The sequence below is a fragment of the Protopterus annectens genome, chromosome 15.part0 (genome assembly GCF_019279795.1).
Source record: "Protopterus annectens isolate FY-2018-M chromosome 15.part0, PAN1.0, whole genome shotgun sequence".
Taxonomy (NCBI): domain Eukaryota; kingdom Metazoa; phylum Chordata; order Ceratodontiformes; family Protopteridae; genus Protopterus; species Protopterus annectens.
Genome location: NC_056749.1, coordinates 104,223,465 through 104,231,722, shown reverse-complemented (window position 1 = coordinate 104,231,722; position 8,258 = coordinate 104,223,465).

Genomic DNA, 8,258 nt, shown 5'->3' with positions numbered 1-8,258 from the left:
AAGGAAAGGAAAGGGCAGAGGAGTAGAATAAAAGATTGTAAAGTCATCACCAGTGAAACAGTTGGTCCACAGCATATACCACTAGTTGCCACAGTCAACTGCAAGCAGTGGTCAGAGAAGGCTCTAATGTCAACAGAGACCAGTCTGAAGACCTGGAATTTGACTGGAGAGAAAGTGCAATAGTTCAATGAATTAATCAGGGCACTAGCACTCTCTGAAGATGAGGAAATAGGTGGAGCTGAAGAAGAATGGCAGCACCTCAAAACAGCATGTATGAGGACTACAGAACACATATGTGGCCAAACCAGGTAAGGAAATAAGGTACATAAGGAAAGCTGGTGGGGGAATGGAGAAGTCCTAGAAAGAAAGGAGTGCAGGAAAAAGTGGGAGATAGAAAATATTGACCTGACTAGGAAGGCATGCTGGTTGGCTAAGAAAGAAGCTAAAAAAGGAGTTGCAATAGCAAAGAAGAAGGCATTGGGAGGCCCTCTACCAGCTTCTGGAAAGTGACTCAGTAGGTGGCACAAAGAAACTATATCAGGTTGCAAGGCAAACATAGAAAGATAAAAAAGATAGTCAGCGATCCTTCATAAGGGATGCCAGCAGAAATCTGCTCACTAGTCCACAGGACATCAAAGGCAGATGGAAGGAGCAGCAACCTGCTCACTAGTCCACAGGACATCAAAGGCAGATGGAAGGAGCAACAACCTGCTCACCAGTCCACAGGACATGAAAGGCAGATAGAAGGAGCAACAACCTGCTCACCAGTCCACAGGACATCAAAGGCAGATGGAAGGAGCAACAATCTGCTCACCAGTCCACAGGGCATCAAAGGCAGATGGAAGGAGCAACAACCTGCTCATCAGTCCACAGGACATCAAAGGCAGATGGAAGAAGCAACAACCTGCTCACCAGTCCACAGGACATCAAAGGCAGATGGAAGGAGCGAAAACCTGCTCACCAGTCCACAGGACATCAAAGGCAGATGGAAGGTGCAACAACCTGCTCACCAGGCCACAGGACATCAAAGGCAGATGGAAGGAACAACAACCTGCTCACCAGTCCACAGGGCATCAAAGGCAAAATGGAAGGAGCAACAACCTGCTCACCAGTCCACAGGACATCAAAGGCAGATGGAAGGAGCAACAACCTGCTCACCAGTCCACAGGACATCAAAGGCAGATGGAAGGAACAACAACCTGCTCACCAGTCCACAGGGCATCAAAGGCAAAATGGAAGGAGCAACAACCTTCTCACCAGTCCACAGGGCATCAAAGGCAGATGGAAGGAGCAACAACCTGCTCACCAGTCCACAGGACATCCAAGGCAGATGGAAGGAGCAACAACCTGCTCACCAGCCCACAGGACATCAAAGGCAGATGGAAGGAGTATTTCCAGCAGAGTCTGAATGAAGAAAATCCCACAGAATCTGTACTGCCCTAGACACAGCCTACAATGAGAGAAGAATAGGAGCCCACCCTAGAAGAAGTAAGAATATCACTAAGGAAAAAGAAGTCAGGAAACGCAGCCGGCTCAGATATGATCACAGCAGATATGATAAAGGTGATGGGTGAGATGGGGGAGAAATGGCTCCTCAGGGTACTCATAGTAGTGTGGAGAGAAAGGCATATCTCAGATGACTGGAGAATTAGCATAGTTGTGCCAGTGTTAAAAACAAAAGTGACATCTACAACTCTGGGCAGTACACAGGCATCAAATTCTTATCACATTGCATGAAAGTTCTGGAGAGCGTGATTGATAAACAGATACACAGAGAAGTAGAAAGTAAGATGGGAGATGAGCAGTTCAGATTCAAATCAGGATGCAGCACAACTGACCTGATGTTTGCAGTAAGATTACAAAGGCAGATAGTTGAGAAGAAGCCAGACACGAGGAAAGAGTCAAACTGGGCATTCTTAGACTTGGAGAAAGCATCTGACAAGGTCCTAAGAAAGCTGGTTTGAGCAGTACTGCAGTGGTTTGAAGACTCAGAAACATTGCTAGAATTAGTGCAGACTATGTACAAGGACCCAATGACTCAAGTACAAACAGTGTTTTGTCTCACAGAGGGGTTCCCAGTGGGAGTGGGTGTGTACCAGGGTTCAGCTCTGAGCCCACCGAGGTTCGTTCTGGTGATGAACTACATTAGTAAACAGGTCAGAGGGAAAAGATCAACAAAGTTACTGTATGCAGACAATGTGATATTACAAGCAGACTCTAAGCAAGAACTTCAGCAAAGGATAGGAGAAAACAGCGGTAATGGCAGAAAATTGGAGAAATCAGAAGAGGCTGAGAATTGAGATAGAAGGAAAGGTTAATAGCTTCAAGTATCTGGGAGGCATGGCTGAGGAAAAGGGAAGTCTGAATGAAGTGATCAAAGCAAGAATCAGAGGGACTGCAGCCGACTGGCATAGAGTCTCAGGTGTAGTGAATGACAGAAGAATGCCAAAAAAGCTGAAAAGTAAGGTGTACAGGACAGTGGTGCGACCAGTACTACTGTACGGTACAGAAACCTGTGCAATAAAGGCAGAGCAGATAAAGAAGCTAGAGGTGATGGAAATTAATTGCCTGAGAAAGGTGGTAAGATGCATACTGTGGGACAGACAAAGAAATGAGTACATAAGAGCATTATCACAGACAGGAAGAAGGTAAGAGAAAACAAAGATATCCAGCAAACAGGTGGATGGGCTGTGTGCGAGAAGATCTTCGACAGTCGGCATGAGTGTTGAAAAAGGCAGGAGTGTGGCACTGAATTGAGAGAGTTAGTGACAGTTAACACAATAACCAGACCCCACATGGAAAATGGGGAAAAAAGGGGAGTAGATGATGATGATGATGATCCTATACCTGACACTCTATGCCTGTTGCATACTGCCCTTCTGATTCTGACTTTGACCTCCTCATTCAGACTTTCTTTCTCTTCCATCCAATCGCCAAGGTTTCTTTTGAAGAGGGTCAAAGAGGTGCTCTGCTTGATATGTATGGGCAGTCTATGCCAGAGTATGGGGAGTCTCTGGATCAGGAACCTATCCCTCCAGCATGTTTTGTTCATTGTGATGACAAGGTTTAGATCCCTGGAGTGTGCGTCTCTGAGGGATTGGGATTTCTTTAAGTGTAGCATGTCCAACAGCTCTGGGTTTGACATGGCCTTGTATGTTATGCAGAGATCGCCTCTGAATAGACGATATGCGACAGAGTATAGGTGGAGTTTTTTTAGGCAGTCAGCATAGGGCATCTGCTTTAGGCCTGTGATTCTTTTAGTGAGGTATTTCTGCGGCCTTTCCAATTGTTGCAGATGTCTTGAAAGGTACATACAATCGAAGCATGCTGTAATTCCTCCCGGTATCCTTGCCAATTTCATACAAGTGGGAGATTCCCACAAACAGAGATATATAATATTTAAAACACTAAATCCAGATTATTACATGCTACCATGTGTTCTGTGAGCTTATTGTCTTCAGCAAATTTTTATATGAAAAAGTGAAAAGCCATGTTTTGTAGTATTGACTTTGCAACCCATTCAGATCTGTGCAGGACATTCAAGGTATTGCACCATTTACTGCAGCAACATTATCATACTGTTCAAACATTAATTCAATGTAAACTTATCGTAAGATAAAAATATTAATATGCCAGTTTATTAATGTGTAATAAATGTCTAAGAAATTAAAAAAATACTGGTAGAAGCTATGAGAAAATCACCTGCTCAGTTATGGAACAGTGATATATTACTTATTTTCTGAATATATATATATTCAGTCCCTTGAGGTATTTTTTTTCTGTAGCTAAAACAATCCAGTGTAATTAAATCTTATTTTGAATATAATGTTTATACAGCTGTTTTACACACTCCAACCTTATAGGATGCAAAGATATAAGTTTACTATTAGGATTTTGTGAGAGAATGTGTGTGTGTGTGTGTGTGTGTGTGTGTGTGTGTGTGTGTGTGTGTGTGTGTGTGTGTGTGTGTGTGTGTGCGTGTGTGTGTATGTGTGTGCGTGTGTGTGTGTGTGTTTGTGAGGAAGGGGTGAGTGTCTGGATTTTTTTATTACAGCTGGGTTTCTTGTAGAATATATTCAGCTATTCAGTACACTGTTTATTCTGGCCTTTGAATACTCTACGTTCCAGCTGCTTTTTACCCAAAACTGATATGAGGAAGGAAGCCTGTAGTAAAGTTTTGGGAATTTAGATGAGATAAAGAAATTTCTAGTGTTGATGTCACCACACTTTCAATATGGTCAGGTAAACATAAACACCGAAAATACTGTGTGAGAGAGAAGTTCCAAATCTCAAATGAATGATGATATAGTACTAATTAGATTGTGTTATTAATCAGTATTGCATTTGTGGAAAACAATGTGAAAACCTTGTTAATTGGGTAAAATGTAATAATAACTGTAGTATGCAATAAGAAAGTTGTGTGGTTGCATGTCTGCAAGTCCTCCTTTTCATTTTATAGGAAAATATTTATCAATTCTACACATCCTAAAATATAAACGTGTAGTCACCATTTAGTTAAAAAAGTGTATGACATTAATCATTAAGGAAAGCTGCAGTCTTGAAAAGCAGTTTTGTTTTGGGAAAACAACTTTAAGTATGGCACTTTGAGTTTCCTGAGATTATCTACAAGATAGAAAGACTGATATGGAAGAAGTCTGACTTCATCTCTATATCCTGTTGACCTGAATGTGATTAAAGTTACTGTTTTCACCCTGTCAGTACTAAGCAAATCACTGACGTCATGTGAAAGCCTCAAAGTTCCAGGATCATCCACAGAGACAAGAGCTTGTGTGTAACACATACCTGGTTAATAATAATAACAGCAATAATAGTAAATTAAGAATACATTTGCATGTTTTCCTTCCTTGCAATACAGGCTACCTCATCCATTCTGTGAGACTTTTGGAATAATCATAGTGATTCTGTATTCTAGTCTCAGTTTCATACTGCAAATTAATAAAAGTCTCTTTACTCTTTCTTGTCTTTCAGGATGCAGAATTAAGGGATATAAAGAAAGACTTGTGTCTAAATGGTTAGAAAGTAGTCATAGTATTATTAATAGTAATATTAATATTAATTAAGTAGTCTCATAGTAACTGTTGCCGTAATAAATAACCGGTAAGTGCAGGAGTACTGAAATGTTATCTATAGTAATATTAATATTAATTAAGTAGTCTCATAGTAACTGTTGCCGTAATAAATAACCGGTAAGTGCAGGAGTACTGAAATGTTATCTAGTTTAAGGGAAATCATGGAAATGGTGAAAAAAAAGGTTTTATGCTCTCAGTAGAGGAAATTATTACTAAGGTTAGAAATTAATACCTTCACTTATCTGTTACCTGTAATATCTGTTATGATATAGAGACGTCTCTCTCTCTAGGATGGTGTAATTGCAAAGGTAAGCAATTTTATAAAGCATGGATACCACCCAGATCATTAAAGTAATAATTTATTGCCTTCAAGGTTACTAAACAGGGTTTTTTGGAAGTGAGCAAAGGGCTAAACATCTTAGTACACCACTGTTAGTGACTTTGCTGTTGTTGTGCATAATGAAAGCAGTTTAAATTCTAAACCTAGAGAGTTGCAGCACACTGCAGCAACTGACAGAATTACTATGTTTGTTATTTCTGAAACGTAGGTGTGAACTCAGAAAAATCACTCATGTGGATGGTGGGTGTGTGCAGCAGCCAAAATGGGGGGAAGAGCAAGCAGAGGAATACACAGTAAGAAAGAGGTGGGTAGGCAAAGGTATGTGTGTTTGTGTATGTATCGATATATATATATATATATAAATACAGATATAGATATGGCCATCAATATAGATACAGATATAGACTTAGATGTAGATAGATATGACTATATATATATATATATATATATATATATATATATATACCCCAATATAGATATGGCTATAGATATAGCTATAAATGTAGATAGATATGTATGCATGCATGTATTTTGTGGGAGGGGGGCTGATGCCCACTTTTTTTATATGTACAAGAAGTGTAGAGGGGCAATTTAACAAGGAGAAGGTATAGGGAGGAAAGAGGATACAGGGATGGCAACAGGGTAGACAAGCAAACACAAAGGACAGACAATACCATTGGGGCAATTCTGACACAAATGAGGAGGGGAATATAAACAAGAGATGTAGACAGACAAATGGGGAGACAGTTGTTGATGGGAAAGACTGAGCAACTAACAGGGCCAGTGGCACAGTGGATCACATGACTACGAATCAGAAGACTGTAGGTTCAACTACTTCTTGGCTTGGCCTGGTTGACTCATTTTAGGGAGGATATGGCATAATGGTAAATGTCTTCGCCTCCTAGGCACAAGGTACAAGGGTTTGATTTTGATCAAGAGTTATTAGCTATGCTTAAAATGGTCCTTCAGGGCAGTTATCCTACTGTTCACCTATGAAGTCTATGAATTGACACAGTAAAATAGAGAAAATCATAATGAGTAAATAAGGTGGGTTGCTGGCTGATTACAATGCTGCACAAAGTCACACCTAACTTGAGGTCAGTCACTATCATGGCCACCCTTATGGCTGTTGTTTGCCACTGTTGGACTGCTGCTCAGGATGGAGCAGATATGTCACTCTGCCAGTCATTCAAAGATGCATTTCAGGATGCCAATTTGAGTTTCAGGCCAATCTCCTGCTGAGTGACATACTATGACCCACTGAAGTTGCCACTGATAGGGATTCTACATCTCCACTGGAGATAGACTACCAGGAAGCATAAGGAAACCCCTCGGATTGCACACTGCTGGATGACCTACATCATCCTGCAAGAGGCTGACCTAGAGTGAGCTGGGGATTCAGAAGGCAAAAATAATGCAGATGTACTCTGTGCTGGCTGCTGTCACACTACATGCACTGCCACAGTAGACAATGCATAAAATATTAATTTAGAACCAGTGAAGCTGGGCTGAACAACCTCATGACACTTTCATCTGGGCTTGGCACCTAAAAGCAGCAAGGACAGTGTAGAGTGATAGATCATATTTTTGCTCTAGATGAGAATTTAATTAATAGTAACAAAAAAACTCATATTAGTTAATATACCTCTGTAAATGATGCGCCATCTGTTCATGGGAAAGAGACAGAATCTGAAAAAAAAATGTGGACCAAATATGCATTCAGACTTCTGACCATCAGGAAAGAAGCCTGTTCATTATTGGAATTTTCTAAAAATTGTAAGGGTATTACTTCATGGATAAAACGATTTCCACAAGATCTAATTTGCATGCCATTTTATGCAATGAGCAATTTCTAAGGTGTGTGCATTGCCTGTGCATACTTTCAAGTTTTAGCAGTTCAGTTGTAACAATCTGATTTTCAAATAACTCAGAAGTATGGATGACAAGATGAGTGACAAGCCGAGTTTTCTGGGAAACCAAATAAATGATTGCAGCATAACTTGGAGATAGACACAACTCATTAAAATGATGAGTTCAAAAGTGTATTTTCCCCTTTTCTCATAGGTCATAGGATCTGGAGTTTGCTTACAAGTAGGGAGGTGTAGCTGCAGTTGTCTACTACACCCCGAGCAGATATTCTGGGGGAAGAAAAGCTATATATTTTATCTTACTGTTTCTATGATTTGCAGTTATAATGATTTGTGACCTGATGATTCATTAGGTCATTAGGAAGCTGCTTTTCTGTTTCTATGAAGGAAAAGTAACAGGATCACTAGGAAGCAAAAACTATTTAGGATCTCTGGTGAGATCTGATGGATTCCTTTAGCATATACAAGTGCAGTTCTAATGAAGAGTCTTGTTTTTATATAGCTCACTATAGATCCCAAGTATGGTATTTCACTTAGCATCTGTCAAAGCAGAAGGCACTGACTGTTTTAATAGATGACATGTTAGAAAGAAAGGAGATAAGAGTGCTTGAAATCAAGAAACATCATGCCGTCTAGCCTCTTCATACAGGAAATACATCCTAAGAGGCCATTCAATAAAGGGAACCTGTCATTCTGTCTGCAGTACTTTCAGTGAACCCTGTTTCAGGGAACATATTTCACCAAAATCACTTTCAGCAACAATCGAGAATTACCATTTTTCCACATCAGAGTAGATATACTTTTGTTCTAGGGCATGGAGGTGCAGGGGGCAAGTCCCCACTGCAGAAAAACAATTTGTTTTGATGTCCACTGAAAGTGATTTGGGTAAAATATTTTCACTGAAATAGTTTTAGCCAAAGTGTTGTCAATCTAGTAACATGAATGCATTCATAACAAGTC